Source organism: Phalangium opilio, unplaced genomic scaffold (genome assembly GCF_054372755.1).
Source record: "Phalangium opilio isolate 3A_F unplaced genomic scaffold, DU_Popi_V2 ptg000054l_1, whole genome shotgun sequence".
Taxonomy (NCBI): domain Eukaryota; kingdom Metazoa; phylum Arthropoda; class Arachnida; order Opiliones; family Phalangiidae; genus Phalangium; species Phalangium opilio.
In genome coordinates, this window is record NW_028324173.1 from 555,699 (window position 1) to 580,254 (window position 24,556).

Genomic DNA, 24,556 nt, shown 5'->3' on the forward strand with positions numbered 1-24,556 from the left:
TCCCTATTGAATGTGCTGCCATTGTTGAAATTTGCACTAAAATTAACAAAATGTTTCACTATGGAGCGTTCAGGGCATGAACGGGGATATGCTAGCAACCTATTAACGACACAATGTCATACACGTACTCTCTTAAAAGTGATAATAAATGTAGTTATAAAATGTTTTCGGGGAATGGAATTGTGCTCGAAAACCCGAGAAAAGTAAATTTTTCAAATTATTGAGAGGGAAAATATTTACTACCAGTAAAATAAGTCTATTCAATGGAATAGGGTGATGGAACATACTTTTTTAAGCATGTAAGTTTTAATTAAAAAAAGTTTTAATATCTGCGCATTCAGTCAAGTGATTAACCTTGTTCTTATCGATACTTTTTAGGTCTTGGTTAAATCCAAGACGCGTTTTGATTAATGTATTAAGAGTTTCAATTCATCAAAAATATCCTGATAAACGCTATAGCAGTAGACTATTTTATCAGGTGGTTTTTCCCTGATAATGTCTTTTTATTTGAGTAAATTTATAACCCACGTTATTTTCCCTGAGCCGCTTGGGCCTACCAGTAAAATTGTCATTGGTATTTCTAAGCGAAGGCGATACCCGTTCTCCATTTTTAAAACGTTGTCTAATATGGTCTAGACTCTAGAAAACTCTAGACCGAATGTATAGGGAAATGTCCTTAAGCGGATACTAATAAATCGGTAGCTGTCAATGAACATCATCTTTAGATTATTCAAGAAGAGTGCCATGATTTTTGAACCGTTGAAGGTAGGCTCAGGAACTATATTCCTCCTAAGTATTTCTTTCAATATAAAGTAAAAATCGAACCCTGCACCGTTATGAGCGCAGCAGATTACATCGGAAAACAACATTGTGCAATCTTTACTTTCTTATTTCCCTTTTTAATAGTTCTTGTCTCACTTAGGAAAAGATAGTCTATAAAATCCTTTATACAATCAAAACCCCTAAAGACACGATAGGTAAATTCTTTTGAATCAACGGATTCTTGCGCAGCGGAAACCAAGAGTACTGGAGTGGGTTCATTATTTAAAGGGATAGTTTCACAATCGAAGTATAGAACATGAACAGGACGATAATCAATATCTATGGGCATCACCCAACAATCATTTTTTTCATTTGTAATTCTACAATTTTTGCAAGTTGGATCAGACTTTGGTTTTACTTCGCGAGTGCAATTTCCGCATTGTTTCATAGAACCGCATGTTTCGTTTCTCATATGCTTATTTAAACATTCGGTTTCCTTTAAATATCTATTACACCCCTCGCATCTGATGAGTTTATACTGGTCTTTTTCATCATAAGCCTCCGTTGTTTGACAGAGGTAACACTTGGCCGTTTCCGAACAAGAATGAGTAGATTTTTCATCCGGACCGTAAAATAGTGTGTAACAGTATTGACCTTAACAGCGAACATTGAGATATAAGACCGTACAACGTGCATATGGTTCCCAACTTTGAGGAGGGAAGTTTTTTTTTTCCTTGTGAGGACCTACAAATATTTTCTCAAACTTCTCTTCTGCGAAAAAATTACAATTTGGTAATCTGACAGGGCATTTTGAAACTTTTGAACACCCAATAAATCTACAGGACCCTCCGGGACTTCGGCTAATGCGTGTAACTCTAAAGCCACGGTTTATGAGAAGGATTGTCCACATTTCTTAATAATCGGAAGGTCCATTGATTAAACTCGTTTAGCTTTCCTATTGATATTAAATAAGTTCGATCAGCTAGGCTTTTACCCACGGATAAGGCTCTAGAAACACAGACTATCATTATTTCTAATAGGTATGTAAGCATAACCTTGGCCAATATATTTATCCAGTTCAGCTATATTTCTATTATGCATCGCTTTTCTACCTGTCATTGGAACATTACATTTTAAAAGAAAAACATCAATTTTAAGAGAACAACATTACGTTTGGACTGAACTAACTTTTCAATACTAAATAGTAATAGATCAGGAGTTTCTGGAGTTAACTAATTTATCGTAAGGAATATAAATTTACAAGGTTCTGTAGCGCGTCGGGGCTTATGGCGAATCTAATTGAATTATACTGTTAATTAATTAGCGTGGCTTGATTTATAAGAGAAGTCAAAATTTGGGAAAGTTGGTCGTGAATTTTTGCTAATTTTAGTTCTTCTAAGTTACGGAATTTAACACTATATTCTGTGGTAATACACTTATATTTCCTAGATTCACGGTTACATATTTTGTCTATCTAGAAATATAGTTCTGGCCGGAATTTTGTGGATAAATCGATGGGATAAAATTTCATCATCTGAGGATGACGAAGTGTCTGACATTTTTTCTTAACGGGAAAGTTCTTTAAATCTACTGATTGTTTTCTCGAAGGACACTATTATGTTAAGGAGATCGTCTGAATCTCTAATTACGAACTGCTTCTCATAGGGTTGTCCTTTGTATTTAATGATGGCCATTTTTCGGTCAGGTGTGGTGGCTATTTGAATGGGCTCCTCTGACATATATGCCGCAGTGGCATCGCTACAGGGGAGCAGAGCCCGCAACTGCGGGCAGGCCCATGGCTTTTGGGGGCCCTTTTGAAATTTTGCTTATAGACTGATTGTCCCGTATTTCATAAATTTTACTATAATTTCACAAATCGTCCTATGAAGTCCTATATTTTTGAGGTTTCTAAGTAATTATTTAAAATTCCAACTGTATGACGTTTTAAACGCTGAATTAGTTATATCTCATTTGGTCATATCAAAAATTCGCCGAGCTCGCTTCGCTCGCTCAGGATTTTTTTACCTTAACTTCTCACATAATTGATTTTATACGAATTTTGAAGGTCTATTATTTGAAATGATAACAATTACTTTGCATTCAGAGCTGCACTCCAAATGACACAAGTGAATTTTTCCTCAGACCTTTCATTTAAATATCTAAGCCCAAAGATTGAAATTAATTATAGCACAGACTTTTAAAATATTTTTAATTATAAAAAAGAGTTTTGAAAATATATCATCTCTGAAAACATTTCTTCCTACCTGACCCTTTTAAATAGCTTGATTTGGTAATTTTCACTCACTTAGGTCTCTTTTGGCTTACCGTTTCATTTAATTAATAGTCACTTTTTCAAGTAAATCTAAATGTACCTCTTTGTGAGCCTTTCAGCATTTGTTTAGTTCTAGGTGCGATATAACGCTCATTTAAAGAATCTTACGTTTTCAAAAAAGTAAAATTATCCACACTCTAAATCTAATCATTTATGAGTCCTGTATAATCCTGTAATTTGATTAATCTGGTCCTGTATAATGCTATAATTTGGCGAAGAGAATCCTACTTTTTTGTATTAAAAATTCTCCATAATAGTTGAGGCTTGGCATTACAGTTTAGGGGAGTGAGCCATGTATGTGCAAGAAATCTTAGTCAAAAGCGGCAACAAGACGCATTGCTATAAATTATGAAATTGAAAAGTAGTGGCGTTCGTGATGCTTTCATACTTTTTGAAAGCTCGACGCTCCAGAAGGGGCCCTAATTGTCGGGCTGCGGGCGGGCCCAACAAACGTCGTTACGCCACTGATATTCCGTAGCGCCCCAATCATCCTGAACGCTGTTCAGAATTGATTTCAGTTCAAACATGCTCTCGTATTTAATACATATACCGTCCTTAGTAGGGATGGGTAACAGTTTTCGAGGGTTCTTCGATTTTATATATCTTCAGATTTCAAGGTATAAGGTACTGTTGAACGACGATATTTTAACCGTTAATAATCTTTTCCAACCATATTCCATTACATGATTTTTCCGATCATCCTTTTTATATCCCGACAGAGATAACAAGGTCTCTCTTTCCTTGTCACAGGATTGTGTCTCGTCCTTTTATTCGGCCTATTGAAATACCTATTTCTAATAAACTAAACACTCTAATCTCATTGTTTGACTCTCGATAGGGGATATTCTATAAATAGGAAAATTTCCCCAATACAAAAATCTCTCTCAACCTGAACACAGAAAGTACATAATGTTAGGGTAGAGCCTAAAGAAAGCGTTACTTTCAACTCGACTTAGACAATAACTCATCTACCCCAGGCGCTCGTTATAACCTACCCGGTTTGACTCTCGAAAGGGGATATACGAGAGTGGGTCGTAGGAAGCAATTCATTGCAGGGTATTTAGCGATGCATATGTTCAGGCAAAAGGCCAAGAAAGGAAAAAAATTTATTCCTAGCATTTCTTGAAGCTATTGCTATAGTGTACAATCCAGAAAATCATGAAAAACCTTGGGGAAATATTGGAAGTTGAATAAAGTTCAACATTATTATAGTTCTTTTCTAGTTTTGTATTAAAATATTTCATTTTCTGTATGTTTCCAAGTTTTGGGACAAAAAAGTTTTTTTTTGGAGTAAAAGTAATAAAACTTGCAGTTTTCGAAATATACTCTATAACATACTTGGGGACTGAGCCTGGACTGAATACTCCAAAAAATGTTTAAACTTATGAGTGTTCTTTGACCAAAGAATAGCGCCCATTTTAGGCGCAGATTAACAGAGTCTAACATTGGAAAGTTCTAGTTTTGCGAGTGAGCTAGATTATTATTAACAATTATGGAAATCTCAGATTATTTTCACGGTTTAGAAAGTCACGTTAAAAATAGGTTCCGCACGAAAATAGCATATATAAACAATGTCGACCTGTGAGTTTTAAAAAACAAAGACTTCAATGTAATAAAAGCGGAATCCGTTCCAACCAGAGGCGTTCTTTGGGAGCGCATTCAACTTGCTGCGGCAATGTGGAAGCGTCTTTTAGATGCCGGCCGCCGGTTTCGAGGCTTACTATTCTCTAAGGCTTATTACTCGTAACCTACAGATTGGAATTGGATTTGGTGAAAATTGTTCAAATATGAATCGACCCCAAGGAATCCAACATTGTGAAAGTTGTTAATTTTGACACTTCTAGTTTCCTGTATAAGTTTGTGGTGGACTGTGAAATCGATAAAGTGTTAAAAAACTATAACACGTTTTCAGGGCATTGGCTTGCATAGTGTTCGAAATATTGTAAAATGTGTGCGAAAATTACAACGCGCAAAGACTTTTTTAACAGACTTCTTATTATTCTATGACATATTTTATTCTACAACCTGTCGAGGGCATGCCTTTACTTTCAATACTCTAGGAAGTCGGACCTGTTTGAAAATAAAATGGATACATAATCCTGTTATTTACGAAAAGGTTATGTTAAGAAAGGTATGTATGTATAAAAATAACCTGCTTACATATGAATGTACAGGATCAGGATAAGTTTTGCTTGGTTCGTTTCCAGCAACGAAATGTTCTGAACAAAGATATGTATTGTATTTTCGATGTTATTGGTTTGAGCTCGTGAATCCTCAGAATTCACAACTCATACTTATGAAGGACAGTCAGATGCTTCTGAAACCTCATCATGTACATTGGGGCACCGTCCGAAACTATAACGGACCCAGGGGCTATATACTTAGACATTTGCGTCCATAAAACGGCCCTGGACTTATTCTTGACCCTTAAGAGCCCATCTTTTGTATCTCTGCAGTAAATGACAAGATACAGATGGCCTCTCTGGCCATTTGAGCCCCACGATGGTATTTTCGATAGTGTAAACACGTTTCGTCCACCTCTACGAACAATCCTGGCCCTCCTATCTGAACCTTTTCGGCCCTGTTCGGGATTACAATCTCAGCTACCTCACGGCACATGGAAAAGTAGTCCACGACGATATGGGCGGAACATTCACTGTGGGTAATAGCGTCAGACACGCTCATGTTGCACACCCACAGGAATACAAAAAAGAGATTGTCAGTGACCGACAAGTGTTGATTGTAGAACCAGGTGTTTTTTGAGGGGACGAAAGCCTTTACACATTTGCTTACCAAGTACTGTGGTACTTTTCTTTTTTTCGCCTTTAAGGCTTTTCGCTTATTATCGCCAGATTTGGCGGCTGAACAGCGGATTAAATATCCAAATCACCTTTGACCATCCTGAATGCCCTCACGATACCCATTTATCTCCCCATCTTCAGACCTGCCTGTTACTGCATTCACAAACTATGTTTCGTTCATTGAACGAATCAAGTCGCGGGACAAGCTACTAAGAAAGTACCAGAGTAATGGCGTCCTTCTCTGACCTCGCCTAAAGTGCATCATCCATACACGGGAAAAGTCCTCCCCAATTCCTCAGTGCACCCTTTGGAAAAAATGCTCCCCATTCCCAAAATTAGGGTTTTCAAAAATATCTCTCTACAAATTAGCCTCGGCCATTGAAAAGTTTCTCCTTGACTCCCAAATATATCAAATATCACAGCAAAAATAAATGCCTTTAAAAAGCCTCCTGAAAAAAATACGTGTCTTATCGTGTTGGTTTTCAACGAGTCTCTGCTCCATGCAAAGGTCGTTGTCATAGCAACCAGCCTGGCGGGAAGAGCCTAAAGTCCGGGGGCGGAAATTTGGCGACAATTTTACGGGGGGGAACGTCAAAGTTCTTCCAACATCTATTTTCACAAAGTGTTTATTAGAAAGTATTCAGTGCTTTGGAATTATTTTAGTTACAAGAATTGTTGCAAGAATACGAGAAAGGTAAATTGAACAATTGTGTTGCGGCCATGAGACGCTTATTAAATGGAACGGATGTGACTAATTTTAGTAGCCTTCCGGACGGCATTTTTTGACGAATGCAGGTTGTAGCATTTTGCATAATGAATAGTATATCCGAGTATAATGCATGGCGATTAATATGCTAGAGAGAATGTTCTAGGGAAGACAAACGTAAGATAGCGGAGCTTTTCGTTTATATGAAAAAATCGGAAAATTGTGGGAGGTTTTATTCCTCCGAGATCCATTCTGGGCTTATAAAATATTTGGATGGTGCTACAAGGTATATTTGTTATCGAATTGACTAACCTTTTTTAAACTCTCTTCTTAATTTTTATCGAGACGATAAAAAATTTTAATATGAAGCATTCATTTAGGGCAGTGAATATGGGCAGTAGAATAAGTGGGCCTGCCATAAAAAACTCCCCTTGAGAAACGACGTGGGACCACCTCCAAGTGGTGTTTCTTGGGTATCGCTAAGAGCCAGACATTCATGCTTACCATTTTTAAATTTCAGTGCATTACTTTCAAATTGTATTGATCGAGTCCATCCCCAGTGAACCACTTTCCAAAATATCATTTATCAAATTCAGGAATAATTTGACACCTTTTCCAAAATATCGTGCTTCACATTTATCAAATTCCCGAATAATTTGACACCTTTTCCAAAATATCGTCCTTCACATTTATCAAATTCCCGAATAATTTGACACCATTTCCCAAATATCGTCCTTCAGATTTATCAAATTCCCGAATAATTTGACACCTTTTCCAAAATAACGTCCTTCACATTTATCAAATTCAAAAATGATTTGACGGAATTTACCAAAATTTGCCGTTATCAATTATCGCATTCCCTAAAAAATTCAACGACTTTCCCAAATCATGGCAGTTTTTCTCGCATTATATTTCCGTCCTTATATCAGAAATGAACAGTTTCCGTAAGCTTAAAAAATTCCATAGCTATAACTCCGTCGCGAGTACGTCAATTTTTCACAGTCCCCCCGGCTTATTTTGCAAGATTGAGTGCAGAATGCGTTGAGCGGATAGCGACTTCACTGGCGGTAAGTGCGTGGATTTTAAAATTTTCAAAATTTTTTTACCCAACTTGCGGCGGCCAAATAATTTTTTAACTATTTTTTTTCGGACTCCTCACGGTCTAATTAACTAGAAACCATTTTTAGTTGGGTGGGTCACGTAAAGTGCAATCCTACCTACTTGGCTATGGTTAAGAGACAATGCACGCGTACTAGCTTCCTAGTTCCATCTTAGCGTTGTTTCAAAGTGCTTTCTAAGGTGTAAATTGTGTTAGAAATAAACTCTCTAGTCACTCATTCTCAGACTATTATTTTAAATGATAGGTAGTCTGCCATTTTGTTACAATTGTCTTTAGTTTTGATGTTAAGTTTAAGTTAATCCTACTTTAAAGCATACGTGGTTTTTGAAAATACAGATTCATTTCTAATTTTTTTAACTTCTTTTATTTTAGCACTAACTTTTTTTGCTCCGTTTTGTATGACGAGCTAGGGCACTTTTACAAAGCCTTACAGCTCAAATTTTGGGGATAAACTAGACCTAAAAATTTTTGGTAGCCACTTTGAAGTGGGAATTCGAACGAATGGAAACGACTTCATCAGGAAGGGAGTTCCAAACGGGAATAGTTCTCCTGAAGAAAGAGTGTTTTAGTGGTTCTTCGCAGGATGGCGGGAGAAAGAGTTGGCGACCATGGCCGCAGGTATAGTGCGTGTGAGGGGGGAGACAAAGTAGGTCTGATCGGAGGAGTGAAGGACACGAAAGAGGCTGATTAGATCCATGTAGGTGTGCCGACTGGACAGGGGGGCCCAACCGAGGGAAGCAAGTCTGCTTTCGCGAGGTAAGTTCCGTAGAGACTTTCGGATTTTTGAAGCGCGACACTGCACGTCGTTAAGGAGTTTTATATCTCCACCAGAGGAGGGGTTCCAGAGTTGGCACCCAAATTCGAGGGTCGGACGAACATAGCAGTTGAAAAGACGCGTAAGAAATCGGTGGGAGAGATTTGGAAAATTGGCTTTGATGGTCACGAGTAGCCCATTGGCGCGACTACATGTCGTAGTAAAACGGGTGTGGAAATTAAGGTTTACATTCGTTTACCCGACGTATATTTTGACCAATAAGGTAGTATGGAAAGGGTAGGTCTTCATCATCTTTCGTACATTGAATGGTTAGCAATAAGGACATTTTGCTGTTAAAAGAGAGACCGTTACGCGAGGTCCATGCCTCAAGCCGATTAAGGTCGGACTGGAGGGTTTGTACATCGTCATAAGAGTGGAAAACACGAAAAAGTTTAAGGTCATCCGCGAAGAGGCACAACTTAGAGGAAAATTGAGAGGAGAGGTCATTTATGAAAATAAGGAACAGGAGAGGGCCAAGAATGCTACCTGGGACGCCACTAGTAACTGGCAGGAAAGTGCTAAGGGATTCGCCAACGCGGACTGACTGAGTGCCAGCAAGTAAGTAGGACTTAATCCACTGGTAGATATTGTTATTTACACTGAATACCCTAAGTTTGGCCAACAAACGTTGATGGGGAACCGAGTTAAAGGCCTTAGCTATGTCTAGGTAGATGACGTCAACCCTATGTCCCTCATCAAAAGCTGAAAGCCACGTAGAAAAAGCCGAAAGGATGTTTGACTCAATAGATCTGTTGATGAGAAAACCATGTTGGAACTTACTTAGATGGAGGTTATAAACTGTAAGAGGGGCGTACGGATGCACTTTTCAAAGACCTTGCAAACCGTCGACGTTAAGCTGATGGGTCTGTAATTGATGGCATCGCTTTTGCTACCTTTACCTTTGTATATGGGTGTGACGTGGGCAACACGCCAGTCCGAGGGGAGGATCCCTTCAGTTAATGTGAGAGTAAAAAGGATTAGAAGAGGTTTAGCAAGCGAGGAGGTTCAGGAGGAGGTTTGGAATCCCATCAGGACTTGAAGCACTTTTTGAGTCAAGGTTGCGGAGAATTTGCTTAAGATGTACTAAGTTTGGAAGAAATCAGTCATTTGAGCTATAAGATTTGGGGTAATACAGTTAGATCAGTGGGATTTGAATTAAAGTTTTGCGTTAGAGTGTCATTCAAAGTGTTCGCCATGGCTTCATACGAGTCGGTTTGCGCACTATTACTGAGCCGAATATTGAGACGAGTCGGGAGGGAACGGATTTCACGGTGTACGAAACTGTAGAATGCAAGTGAGTTTTTCTTGATTGTGGATAGTTTACGAGCATGGGACTGCAAAGTAGCTTTGCGTAACAGAGATTTGACTAGCCACACTTGAGACTTGTAGAGAGGTCGGAGACGGAGTTGTGCGTGACTGTTGTTAGTGGAAATGGCGTGGCTCCGTTTCTTCCATAGCCGTTCTTTTTTGCGTATGGCCGGGAAGGGCGCGACACTGAGTGATCGAAAAGCGGAATTGCCTGAGAGATACAGACAAAGAGTTTTTCCTTAAAAAACAACCAAGCCTCTTCAGTAGGGAGCTGAGAGAGTGGACCAGTCCAAAGCTGCCAACAGGGTGTTGAGTTTGATAAAGTCTCCCCGACTATAGTCGAACTCACAGTAAATTTGATAGGAGATAGTCGTGGGCTAGCCAATGGGTTTACTCCGCAGAGCGTTGCGTGATCACTACCACCAATTGGTGGTAGTGAAGATATATTCGGGGTGACGTTAGCATTGGTTAAGAAAGATTAAGTCCAGGGTGTTGTGAGAAAGAGAGTTGCTTTGGCTGAATCTGGTCGGGAAATTTACATATTGGTTCAGGGCCGAAGAGTGAAGGAGTGCGAGCAAGTCATTATGAATGGATGAGACACTGAGAGTTGGGGTGACGGTTGTCCAACAGATTGAAGGCAGGTTAAAGTCCCCGGTGATAATGATTTCGGAGCGTTGCGCGGAAATTAGTTTAAGATCCTGGAAGAGTTTGGAAGTTTCAGTCGGGGACGTGCTTCGGGGACGGTAGATGCAGCCGAGCGTTATCCAAGTCCGAGAAGATTTTGGTTTGAGGTCAATCCATAAGGATTCTGGGTAGGTTGTTTGAACGGGTAATAAGTGGTGAACAAGGGTTTGACGAATATAGATGTTAATACCGCCACCCGCGTGATTGCACGATCTTGACGTAAAAGTGTGTAACCGGGAAGATTAAAAATGGAGTCATTTTGTGAGGGAGAAGCCCAGGTCTAAGTAATGCAAATACAGTCAGCATTCCAGGTCGGGGAGAGGGAAATAAGTTCATCGCGTTTGCCAAAAAGATGCTGAGCAATAAAGAAAATGACGGTGAGACCCCGCGCTGAAGTTAGTTTTTTTGGGCGTAACAAGCATAAGGTTGTTGCACGTTGGTAGAGTAAACAAAATGTGAGACTGGGATGTTGTTGGGATTAGAGAGGACTTGAGGTCCACCCTGGACAGAATAGCTAGTGTTTCTCACATTGGAGTTGTGGGTAGAGGAGGCAGTTTGATAGCGAGGATGAGATGATAGAGTAATTTTACCCTGGCGGATTACAAGTCCAACCTCTCTGTTGGCTCGTCGTGTCCGAAGTTCCGCCACAAGGCGGTGATGGGTGTCACGTTGTTGAGGAGATTGGTCGGGCGATGCACAATAGTCAAACGTATTTTGTTGGCGCCAGTAATTTATACCTTGTTTGAAGTATTGGCGATGGCTCACTGATTCGAAGCGAAATCTTAAGGGGCGATTTTTCCCAGGACAGTATTCACCCAGACGCTTGATAGATATCAGGTGACATTGCGCTGGGGTAAATTCAAAATCGTGGAGGACGGAGTATGAGAACGTATGATCTTCTTCAGAGTCATCGGTATATGGGACATTAAACAAGATAGCATAGCGTTTGCGGCTGTAGAGATCTGAAGTCGATGGGTCTTGTTTGAAGATGGGAGAGTGGCTATAGTTGAAGGACCGAGATTGATTTTGAGTGTGGTGATGATTTGGAGAGGTGCGGTTGTGAGATTGAAAGTTAGTTCGAGTCGGGACAGGAATTTGCGGAGGGCATTGACTCGAGTTTGAATGTGTACTTTGGATATGACTAGCTTGTTGATCACAAGGGGGTGGTGGTGTTTGAGTGGAGATTGAGTGATGTCGCCAAATGGACGCGCAACCCAAGATTGGGTTGTTTTTGTGTCGTGTAGTTTAGCTGTCGTAGACGATGTAGTAAGGGCCGACATGAGGTCGCGAAGTTCATCGTTTTGGTCTTCTAGTTGTGACGCTATTATAGCGTGAAAAGCTTTATGGGCCTCAATTTCGTCAGAGAGAGGTGTGATATTTTCGGCGGCAGTCTGTAGGAAGTGTAAATTGCTACTGAAATTGGTAACAGATTTTTGAAGGGCAAGTAATTCCTTGGAAAAGGTTGATTGAAGATTTTTGAGATCAGTTTTAAGCGTCTCCATATCGGTGAGAGGAGGCATCCCAGCAGACAGGGATTCTAAGGTAGTAATTCTGGCTGAGAGGCTTTTGCAAGACATTTTGAGAGCGTTAAAGTCCGACCGGTTGGTCACAAAACTGCGTAAACGATGTAACTCATCAGAACGTGCATTGGTAATGGATGTGAGATGTTGTTTGGTAGCAAACAAGTCTTGTGAGAGAGTGGTAATTGTCTTCAGCATGGTGGGGCCGCATAGATAGCAGCTTGGGCAAAAAAATAACAAGTTGTCACTCGGGTTACTTTTATGAAAGTCATATTGAGCGGTTGAAATGTTCACACAACCAATGTGACTCCAGGCCAGACATATTTCACATTGGAAGGACGCATGAGACTCCTCCACTGATTGCGAGCATACGGGGAAGGCTGAATTGCTATTTTTTTGCTTGGCTGGGAGACTGTTATGGATTTGGAGGCTCGGTTGCGAGTAGAGATCTTGGACGCGGGTAAAATAGCTTTTGGACGTCCACGTTTTTTCTTTACGGGTGTAGTTGAGAGAGATTGTGTGCAATTTGGACCACATTGGTCACAGGAAGAGAGATCTTCACACGGTAGGGTGATAGATTGAGAGTTTGAGCTATCACAACCCTTAGGGCTATCACATGCAAGTTCAGTAGGAACGGGGTTTTTATCTCATGGTGGATTCTGCGTGAGATCACTGGAATTTGTAATCTTTAAAGAAATGCCAGTTTCGATAGGGGGCGTTGTTGAATGCAGGAGATATCCGGTAGCTTGATCACTGCTAGTAACGGTAGCAGGACAAGGCTTAGGAGATCACGTGTCCGGGGCAGAAACAGTACATAGTGAAGACGTAGTGAAGCAAGTATCGTCGATGAAGTTGGATTCTTGGGGAATTAATGATATATTTTCACCAATTAAAAGAGTTCCAGCGTGAATTGACGGTAAAGTGAGTGGCAGCGGCTAGAAATTATCTTGCGAAGGAATAACTGGTTGGCGCGAGGACGAAATTCCAAGCATCCTCGAGTTTTGAAAACAGAATCAAATCGTAGCTGTGCAACTGCTTTGGAGGTATTTTGTGAAATGTTTGGTTTTGAAGCCTGTTCTTTTGCCCATTTGTTTTGTTATAAAAGTTTTACCTTACTCTTCTTCTGGGTTGATGGTTTTATAGAGGATTCACAGACGCAAGGAAGCACTGATTGCAATGATATAATGATGTGTTTAAGCCCAAGCCCACGCTCAAGTTCAAGCTGTAGTACTAGTAGTTCTAGGGTTGATCGGCAATTAACTATAGCTGAAACTTTAACAGGGAATTCCAGTTTTGACAGTACGTTTGTGCTTGCATTGCATTTACAAACACGTTGTTAAAACACAGTATTAATTATGCTTTTAGGAGGTGGTTCACGGTTTAGCGCTATTACAAATGCACTAATTTAAGTGATTAGCAAGGACAATGTTTCCCATGCTATCGTAGAAAATGACGGATTCAAAGTTTTTATTAAGACAATGGTTTCGTTTTACACGCTACCATCCCGAAAGACGGTAAATTTATTTTATTTACATTTTACTTTCACTTCTATCAAAATTCAGTTTTACTAATAATAAAATTTTTGGTACAAATTCTAGGTGACTAGCATGGTGTCTGCATGGTACAGTACAGTTTCAACTGCATTGAAAAATGTGTTGTCAAAGGCAGAATATATATCACTATCAGCTGATAACTGCACAGTAACAAATACGAGCAGGGGTTTTTAGTAATGACCGCTCACTTTATTAGTAAGTTCACAGAAGAAGCTAAAATAACAATTGTAGTTAGAACAGAGGACTTACTGGTATTATGTATCTAGATGATGCGTGTGCCGAATCCGCTATTTTAGGAGCACGACAAATGACTCCTAATCACACTGCAGATAATATTGGGAAATGCAAGATATAACCGAAAAATTCCGTATTCCCAGGAAGCAAATAGTGTGCATTTGTACTGACGGAGCTGGAAACATCATGGCTGGTGTTCGAAAATTCTTGGGTGAAGGAAAAAACATTTATTGTTTTACACATTTATTAAATTTTGTAGCGAATGACGGATTACAAGACGAAGCTAACGCAACTTTAAAGGGACATATTACCAAAGTGAAAAACTTAGTTTCGTTTGCGCGTCATAGCGTAGTGTTTATGGATCTCTTAAGAGCTGAACAGCGCAAAGAAGGAATTCTTGAAGGGAAAGTTTTAGCATCTATCCAGTCTGTTGTAACAAGGTGGAACTCAACATATTACATGTTGGAAAGATTAATAGTACTTGCTCCTTACGTAGCTAGAATAATGGCTAGTCCATCTTTTAGGTCTTCGGCATTAACAATGCTCTCAGGTTTTGAAATCGAAATACTGGTAGAGTTTAAAAAGGTTTTAGCTCCCCGCATTTTTATTATTCTAGAACAAGCCACAAGAGAAATTTCAGGTAGTAACTATGTTACAGGAGGTTTATTTCTACCTATGGTGGTATGTTTGTTAAAAGTAATAGAAAAAATTTGTGGTCAAAGTGAACCAGCTCAACGTTTACAGGAAAGGTTGTTAGAATCTTTCAAACGAAGGTCTCAACAACTTGAAATAAATAAGTTGCTAAAAAGAGCGACTTTATTTGACCTTAGATTTAAGAAAATGTTCATTCCACCACTAATAGCAAGTCAAGCTGTGGCTGACTTTAGAAAAGAATTAAAAAAAATTGAAAGAAACTGTGTATGTATGCGAAAGAATTGATCCTGAAGAACCTAACCAACAATTAAACACAAAATCTCTATTATGGGAGAGTCACAAGGAAAAACTAAACGACTGTTGTTCTTCTCTAAGTAGCTTACCAAACGAGTTAAAGTTACATTTTCAACAACCAACTTTGCCTTGAACTAGCAAACCAGAAGAATTTTGGTTTAAATCGAAACTCTGCATTCCACTTCTATCAAATTTAGGACTAAAATATTGCACAGTATTAGGTAGCTCAGTTGTATCGGAAAGACTTGTTTCAATAGTTAATGAAGTTGTAAGTGATAATCGTTCTCGCCTCGCTAGTGACCACATTTCAGAGCGAGTGTTTCTGCATGGTATAAATCAAAAGTATTGGCAGGATTGAATAATTATACACTGTATAAATGTAAAAAACAATTATTTACATACTTTATATTGCAATAAAAACTTTTAAAAACGACTAGGTCTAGCACTTGCCGTTGATTGTACATTGGAGCAGAGCATTTTTAAAAATTTAATAAAACATATAATAACGGCCGGATAAAAACCGGTTTTATTGTCCAGTTTTTTTTGCATCGGTTAAACCGGCCATTTAAAATTATGGGTTAACCAAAAACCGTTTTTTTGGGGGGGAAGTTGACATCCCTAATTGAGGCAGGGAGGAGGGAACTTTGTTCGAGGCGGCTAGTCTCGCGTTTCCATGATAGCGCGCGTATACATGCCGAGAATTGAGAGGTAAATCTTTTTGCGGGAAATTCGGAAATGGTAGTGTAACCCTCAATAGACTTAAACTAAATTGGGAGATTCTCCCAAGGGCCATAAAAATGAAATTAGACAACTTACTTTAATTATCCAGAAATAGAAGGATTTATCTTCTAAACTTTTATTAATTCTTCCAATAAACAAAGGGATAAACCCGCACTAGTCAATACTTCGACTATTTAACTAAATAACGACTAGCTCTCTCTACAAGCTGAGTCTCGACTGACTAACTGAACGTAAATCACAGAGATTTTGGTAGGAGGAGGAGCATGTAACATGGAGGCATAACACCCTGCCAGATCCAAGGAGTAGAAACTTCAGGAATCTGGCAGCTATGTTACATCCCCCCTCCCTCTTTAGGAACTCTTTATATCATGAATAATAGTAACTATGTGAAAAAGAAGGTTACCCCGAGGAATCTTAAATGTTTTTAGCAGGGGTGAGGTAATTGTTTAATTATCACCAAAAAATTTTTTTTTCTATGTCGTGCCTTCTTCTTTCTTGTGTTTTTCTTCCAACCGGGCTAGCCTCCTAGCTTCCCTTCGTTGTGCCGCGGCTTTACTCCTTCGTCCGGGATAATCCGACACCACATGATCCCCCTGTTTATGGTATCTCCAACAGATAACTGTATTTCGGATTAACGGGTGCTTAGTATCAGGAACAGCAGATGGGATTAGCTGTTTAGGGAAGTTTCTTTTTGGTACCCAACCCATTGCTCCAAAACGTTCCCAATTGTCTTCATCTTCGCTAAGGGTTGGCGTTAAAGGTTGCCATTTTTGAGAAGAAGAAAGTGGGAGAGGATTTGGAGATTCGTTTATTCGGATTGGACCCGGGTTAGCGAGGGCAAACGCCCTATGTTTTTTGTAGACCGTTTCTGGTTCAGGAACTTTAGGTAGTAGAGTAGCCTGAGGTAGGTATGGTGTTAGTAAAAAGGTATCCACGGCTGTGCCTGTGTTAAGGATCACTGGTATAGGGTTAAACCCGGACGTTTCTTCTGGACAGGAAGAAGAAGCTACACTTAATGGGATAATCCCACTAGGCTCGAATAATTCTTGCATTTCGTCCAGGGGAACATCCACAACCAATGATTCTTCTTCATTAAAAGGACAATTGTCAGCCGAATGCCCTCGGGTGTAATACCTTGAGCACGAATCCTTGGAGTTTGTGAATCGATTGGGCATATAACAGTCGTTAGCTTTATGTCCGATGTCATTACAATTTCGACATTGTTCTAGCTGTTCTCTGTCCGTTGGACAGTACTTCTCTAATATAGCGAGCGACTTTCCCGTCAAGCTGGTCGGCTTTGATGCCGTACTCTCGTTCCTTTTAATTTCCTTAGGCAAGTCAAAATGCCACGGAGCGGCCCCATATTTCTTCGCCATCTATAAAGATATGTTATTAATAGCGTCTCTTAGAGGCTTGGGAGATAAACTCCCATGGGAAAAAAGAGATTGGCTCTCGGGAAAAACAAAAATGTTCCATTGTTAGGTTCGGGACGTTATTAGTCTGGAGGTAAACCTGGACCTCATACGGTGACCTTAATCGTTTATTGTCGGGAGGTCGGTAATAGATGTCAACTTCATTACCCCCTGGCTGAACCGTCGCCCTCTTACACACCTCTCGTCGCCATCCCAATCGAAAGGGTTCTAAATATATATCGGGTAAGGTAGCCCTGTTTAATCTAGGAATTCTCATAGACTCTGATAACGTGGTCGATGAACTATCAGACACACGCAGCGATTGGGATTGCGATTGAGGAATCTGTTCCGGAGGTACTATTTCTTCCGAAAAGCCAGAAGAAGCTGAATGGTGTCACGCCGGTTCCGATATTAATTGTTCGGAAGACGTTGATTTATGTTCCGGCGTTAGAAGTTGACTTGTGTAGCTCTGGTTCCGCGACTGATTTTTCATGACAGACGGGGAAGCCTCCCCTGCCGCAGAAGGCGCACTGTCGTTAGATGGATGATTGAGCTGGAACGCTCGCATATCGTGGTTAGTATGGAGTAGGAGAGGAGGGTCTTCAAAAAGGGCCATGCCCGGTTCACTATCAGAGTCTGTAGGTTGAAGTGAATCATCTCGAATTGCAGGATGGATCGGCTCATCCGCTGCTTGATCTTCTAGAGTACTTGATGTCGAGGTTTGAGGGATATCTGGGATAGCAGGAATGATCGGTTGATCGACTTCCTGACCGTCCTGAGGTGACGTAAAAGATGATGATTCTGATGAAGTAGTTGAGGAAGTCTCCTCAGGTTGGTGGTGCGCGCTACCACCATCCGTAGAGGGACTAGGTTCAATTTCATCTGCGACTTCGGATTGAGAAGCGGGGGCATTTCCGGCGTTATCGAAGACAGCTACGTTAGTCCAGTAGAGTTTAAGATGTTCTAGGTTAACTTTTCCTACATTTTGCCCTGAGTTAGCGTCTTCTAACTCGTAGACTACGGGAGAATGTTTAGATACTATTTTAAAGGGACCCCTGCCCAAATAGGACTAAGCTTCTTCATAAGCTGATCTGTCGTACTTGATAAAGGATGCGTTTCCATCTATACTAATTTTCCTACCTCAAACTCTCAAGGGTCAGGGCGGAGGTCATAGTATTTCTTTTGTTGAGCTTTTGCTTATTTAGATAATTCATTACTGAATTCTAATTGTTCCTTAAGAACTTTTGAAGCCTTAGTACGACCTGGGTCATCACGGTCTTGAATGGGTTAATCAATTTCTACATCCCAAGGGAGACGTGGCTCCCCCCCTAAATTCAAAAAGAAAGAGGATCTTCCCGTGGTTTCGTGGGGTACAGAATTAATAGCAAATTGAAGAAGGTTAAGGGATTCATCCCATCTATCATGGTGATTCCCTACATAGAATGATATAAGCTCGCCTATTTTTCTATTAACTCGTTCGGTGGGATTTCCCTTAGGTGTATGGGGGTGGTAAACTTTGGATTAATTCTAAAAGCTCTGCACGTTTGCAGCCAAAGTTTCGAGGTTAATTGTACCCCTCTATCACTAAGGATAGCTTTAGGGGCTCCCCACCCTGAAATAATAGATTTGAAAGCTTAGAAACAAGTCTTTGCTGTAATAGTTTTAAGTGGTATCATTTCCACGAATTTTGTCAAGTAGTCGACAAAGACTAGTAAATACTTATAGTGGTGTCTACTTTGGGGAAAAAGTCCCATAATATCGACACTAATTTCGTCCCAAGGACTTGTTATCTCAGAGGGTTGCATAAGCCCTGGCTTTTTTCTATTCCTAGCCTTAAATTGTTGGCATAAGGTACGTCCTCTAACATAGTCCTGGACATCACTAACTATGGTTTGTTCTGACCCGCGAGAGTCCGAGACCCCCGCTGCGTTTGCTAGAAGTAAAGACTTTCGTTTTGCTCACCCCCCGGGATTGTGACGTCAATAACGACGTTTTAAAAAAATATTTACAACGGTCCGCCGACTTCTTTAGAGACCCTTTAAGCGGGGTGGTAAATGAATTTTTTCAGGAAAGATTATTTTTTAGTTTGAATAATTTATGCCTAACTGGGTTAGGTCCTTGCAAGGAATTGATTATAGGGGAAGAAAAAAGGTCTTCCCTTTGTGATTTTCTTACATCTTCCAATGTAAATACAGAATATAAGGCTCTAGGACCTGGAGGACGTATCTGACCTTCAATAGAGTCACTAGAGGAAGTTGGTGAACTACTACCGGTAGAATTTGAACTTGTACTACTACTAGTTGGATCCTGGATACTAGTAGAACTTCAAGTAGATGTGATAAAGTATATGCTTAAGACGTTTATCGGAGCTCTCGATAAAGCGTCAGCTACTACATTCTCTACTCCTTTCTTTTCTTTAATTGTAAAATCAAAAGTTTGAAGGTACATTGACCATTTAAATAGTCGAGAATTTGGTTCCCTGATATTAAATAGCCATTGTAAAGCCTGATGGTCAGTAAGGACAGAGAATTTTCAACCTTCTAGAAAGGGCCTAATCTTCTTATTTGTCCAACAAATGGCTAAACATTCCTTCTCGCTAGTGGAGTACCTCGTTTCTGCGACTTTTAGTCCTGCACTAGCGTAAGCTATTGGAACTTCTGTATTATCTCGAATTTGGGAAAGAAGGGCACCTAACCCTGCATCACTAGCATCTGTAGTTAAAATGCACGGGGAATCCCTTCTAAAGGAAGCTAAAGGATGAGCCTTATAAATTTCTTCCTTAATCTTTTCGAACGCCTGTTGCTGTTCGATACCCCAAATGAATTTCTGATCTTTTCTTTTTAATTTGTTAATAGGGGCTACTATTTGGGAGTAATGATTAATAAATCTGTTTTGCCAACCTGGCATCCCTAAAAATCTATGTTGACTATGTGACCAAAAATAGTAGCTTCCTTTTGAGCAAAACGACACTTCTTCAACTGAAGGGTGAGACCCGCTTCCTTTAATCTATTTAGGACGTATTCTAAACACGTCAAGTGCTGATCCAAATCCTCACTAAGAGAGATTAAATCGTCTAAATAGTCAATTAATTGAAACTAATCGGCGTTTCTAAAAATCTCGTCGATTAAACGTTGGAAAGAGCAAGGGGCGTTACAAAGCCCAAATGGGAGGACGTTAAACTCGAATTTTCCCATATGAGTCACGAAAGCAGTTTTTTCTCTACTCTTAGGGTGCATTTCCACTTGCCAATACCCTGATTTAAGGTCAAGTGTTGTAATAAACTTGGGTCTTCCAACATGTCCTCTATATTAGGCAAGGGATAAGGGTCCTTAATGGTAACTTGATTTAGTTTTCTGTAATCAATACAAAACCTATAGGGTTTACCCCGTTTTGTTTGATCAACTAAAACTACGGGCGAAGCCCAAGGAGATACAGAGGGTCTAATTATCCCGTCATCTAGCATTTCCTTGACATGTTGCTCAATTATTTTCCTTTTCTGGTCATTAACACGATAAGGTTGAGATTTGATGGGCGGACTATTTCCCGTATGAATCTCATAGAAGACTAGTCCTGTTCTTCCTACTTTATCTGAAAACAACTCAGGAAATTTCAATAAAAGGGATTCTAATTGATGACGTTGTTCATCAGAGATAGGGGCTGCAGAAACTGCGTCCCTAATATTATCTACAATCTCCTTGTCTATTGGATCTTTTTTAGATGGAATTGAAAAAGGGATCTTTAAGTACCCAATAAACATTGAGATGATTCAAAATCTAACTTTACCCTATTTTCTTCAAGAAAATCTTGACCTAATATAAAATCACAATTTAGGGAAGGAACTATGTAGAATTTAAATTTGAAATGTTTCTCACTTTCATTTGACATGAGAGTAAACTCTAGTTCGTGAGAACCTTTTGTAAACGTATAACGGCCATCACCCCAAACTACACAATCAAGTTGTTCATCTTCAGGTAATTCTGAAGAATTTCTACACTGAGAGAAATTTCTGTAGTTTAAACAGAAGAGTTTTACAATATTGAAATGTAAAATATATTAACGGAGTTTCTCTGCAGAAAAAAATCGTTTTTACTATTTTACGGAAAACATCTGTATATTTCACTTATTGAACTGCTATTTCTAATTCTAACTGTAAAAATTACACATTTGTTTCTGTAATTTCCGATCCTCAGTTTTGAACGGTGAATTCCACAGAAATGTTTTACAGGGAGACTGCTCGATAGGCATTGCAGGCATTTACTGTAAATTTTACAGAAAATATTTTATAGAAGTATCTGTTAATTTTAGTACGAAACTGTGAAAAATACAGCTTTACTTATTTGATTGGTAAAACAGATGCTTTCTGTAAATTTTGCAAAAATATTACACAGTGACTGTTTTTTAGGTATTGCAGATATTTTCTGTACCTTTTAAAATAAGTATTCCATGGTATTATCTGTTAGTTTTAGTCCGAAATTGTGAAAATGACAGATTTACGTATTTGAATGGTAAAACAGATGCCGTTTGTAAATTTTACAGATATTGTGCTACCATGACTCTGTTAAAGTTACTAACAAACTGTGAAAACTACAGTATATTGGTGATTAAACAAGCAAAATATGTTCCTTGTATAATTTTCAGATATGTGTGTTACCGGCAACCTGATAATAATGCTTCAAAACTGCAAAAACTAAAAGATATGATTCTTAAATGTTTCATTCACTTTTTCCCGCAAATTTTACGGTATCTATTTTGGGAAAATTACAGTTAAACCCATATAATTGCTACACTAATTTTGACAGACTAATTTTTACAATGGCAAGTCTCTGTAATTTTTAATTGCGCCCGAGCCACTTCTTTAACCATTGAGGAAATCAAAAATAATCGACCTCTGTTTGACAGTAAAAATACTAGACCTAATTTAGAAAGAGCTCCTATCATTTATGGTTTAACTAATATATAATTTCGAGCTGGAAATCTTCAAATTCCACCTTGTCGGTTTACGTGTAATAAAAGGTTTATGAACGGGTATAGCTTTTAAATATATCGTCTAAACCCAAAGTTTCGATGGGATGCAAATCAATGCAAATAATTGAAGTAACAGGTGAAAAATTCATCATTTTTTAGTCAATTTAATTTTTTAACTCATCGTGTAGGGGACTAGACTATACATTTTTGGTTCATCAGATGTTTATATTGGAGTGCATTTTCTATAAGATTTAGTTAATATTCTATAAATTAGTAAATATTTATATTAGCTCATTTGGTGCTGCCAGATAAAATGTAAGAACTTAATAATGCTAAAAAATAAGTGCACGTGGATTCGAGAGAGAGTTCACCGGACCCCACCTTTAGAATGGAAAATAACCGCAACCCCAGGAGGGGGAAATTCTTTGGAAAAAAACTATGAGGCTCCGCTGGGTCAAGAGAGAGAGTCTATAATTTTAAACCCTTTTTTGTCACTTCACTCTGGGCTAGAAAGTTTCCATTGTGCGCGGTCGGGGTCGGTTTCGGGTTTTTTTGGACAGGTTCGCAATCTAGCGATAATCTACGGTCTCCACGCGGGTAATGCAGGTGTGGTTCTTAGAGCTAGAAATGAAACGCGACTTACTGAGTATTATATTACCTGGTTTACCAGCGCCCATTAAGTGAGATTCCACAATTTGAACAAGTAAGTTAAATACATTTCAGCATCCTGCTTGATAAAGGATCTAGGTATTAAAGGTGAATTTTGCTGTTTATTTTTAATTGAAGACAATTGAAAATCCTTAAATCGGTTACTTATCTTTTGTTATTAAAGCGGAGTTAATTAAACAGTTTTTCTTTAAAAATTAGGACATAAAGCCTAGATCATTTATATATTGAATTTATTATGGAACCAAAACGCAAATTTATGTTTTTGTTTGATTACAGACTATGACTAATATAGAAATACCACGTTGATTATTGCGTCATGACGAGTGCCAACTAAACAAGTAAGTTATACATATTTGCATTGTTTACATTAAAATAGGCCCTAATACTGCAGCCCCTTGGCCAGATAGGTTTTTCTTTAATTGTTACGGAAATTCCCATGTCGCTTAAAAATATCAGCCATTATTGATTTACATTGGCCCTTAAAGGGAGAATAAAACAGACAGAACACGTCAAGTGAAAGTCTAGGAAGCTCAAACCTATATTTTTTGTCCGTCGACAAATGTCGTCAATGATCATACCAAACAACGAGAATTTTACCGTTCTTAGGGTTGGATTTCGTTTTAAATATCGAGTATCCAGAAAAAGCGAGCACGGCTAAGGAATTCATCCAAAGGTATAACATCGTCTTTCTCATATTTTCCCCTTATTGTGTATTAAAATCCATGTTAACATAGTTTTTAAAAATCTAGAAAACCAAAAATTCACATTGAAAACCTGTTTTTCTGCAAGAGTTTTCTTTTTGGGCACTCAAAGTTTCAATTTAAAAGCTATTGTTAATTTAATATTAATCATTTAATTAATTTTCCTTTAGATGCACCGCGAAGATTAACCCAGAAAATCTCAAAGGGTGTAAGTCAAAAAAACTATGTTTTTGATTAAAAATATGTTCGAGTTTGGCTGGCTTTAAAGGATTTTTAAGGGTTTGGAATTTACTTTTATTAAAATTTTGCATATTTTAATTTTTTTTAAGGGTTTGGCCTTAACTTTTATTAAAATTTTGCATATTTTAATTTTTTTTAAGGGTTTGGCCTTAACTTTTATTAAAATTTTGCATATTTTAATTTTTTTTAAGGGTTTGGCCTTTACTTTTATTAAAATTTTGCATATTTTAATTTTTTTTTTAATTTATAAAATAATGAATCGTTATCAGAGCGAACTCCTTTTCAAAAATGGCTTTTACAGAAATTCACGGAATCAATGAATAAGTTTCCACATTATAGGATATAATCAGGCTACAATCGGTATGTCTTTAATTCTTTCAATTTCTTTGGGTGTAATGGTCTTACATAAAATTTATGGATTTTATAGCCCTACAACAATGTTTCTGTAAATATTGGAGACATTAATCTTGCATCGATTGAGTTCCCGTGCGAAACAGTGATTTTGATAAGACATTTGTGTGAAATTTACAGGTTCAACACTGAATAATTCTGTTAAATATACCATATCATCTGTTTAAAGTACTGATATTGAGCGCACCCCAAAAAAGTAATATATACAAATGTTTGTGTAAAATCAACATATTTTTAACACCAATAAAAACGATGGACTTTACACGGGTTTCTGTAATTATTACACATTTTAAAAGCTGACATATACAGTTATTTCTGAAAAAACCACAGACATTAGTTTAAGATCAGAACAGTTATTTCTGAGAATTTTACAGATTTTTAAAGCCTATCTACGCAGTTATTTCTGTAAAAACCACAGACCATTATTTCAGATCAAAACAGTTTTTCTGTAAAAATTACAGATTTTCAATACAAATCAAAACTGTTGCAATCACAGTTGTTTCTGTAAAAACCACAGAATATGGTTACAGTTTTAACTTGTAAAATTGACATAAAAACTTCTGTTTTGGAGAAAAACGAATAACCTATAATTATTAAAGAACCGTTCTGAAAATCGAAAACCATAGTTGCTGTAA

The 24,556-nt window shown here is 38.5% G+C and overlaps 1 long non-coding RNA gene across 2 annotated transcripts; it reads left to right on the forward strand.

The window, feature by feature from the left end:
* The first annotated feature begins 22,216 nt into the window (after positions 1-22,216).
* Positions 22,217-23,882, forward strand: LOC149668682 (uncharacterized). 2 transcript variants are annotated; one of them, XR_016367183.1, is made up of 6 exons: positions 22,217-22,603; positions 22,846-22,907; positions 22,973-23,242; positions 23,319-23,381; positions 23,441-23,549; positions 23,780-23,882. It is a non-coding gene; the product is annotated as an uncharacterized LOC149668682 (long non-coding RNA). The 2 variants fall into 2 exon arrangements; XR_016367182.1 differs by having other exon boundaries at positions 22,218-22,603; positions 22,977-23,242.
* The last annotated feature ends 674 nt before the right edge of the window (positions 23,883-24,556 follow it).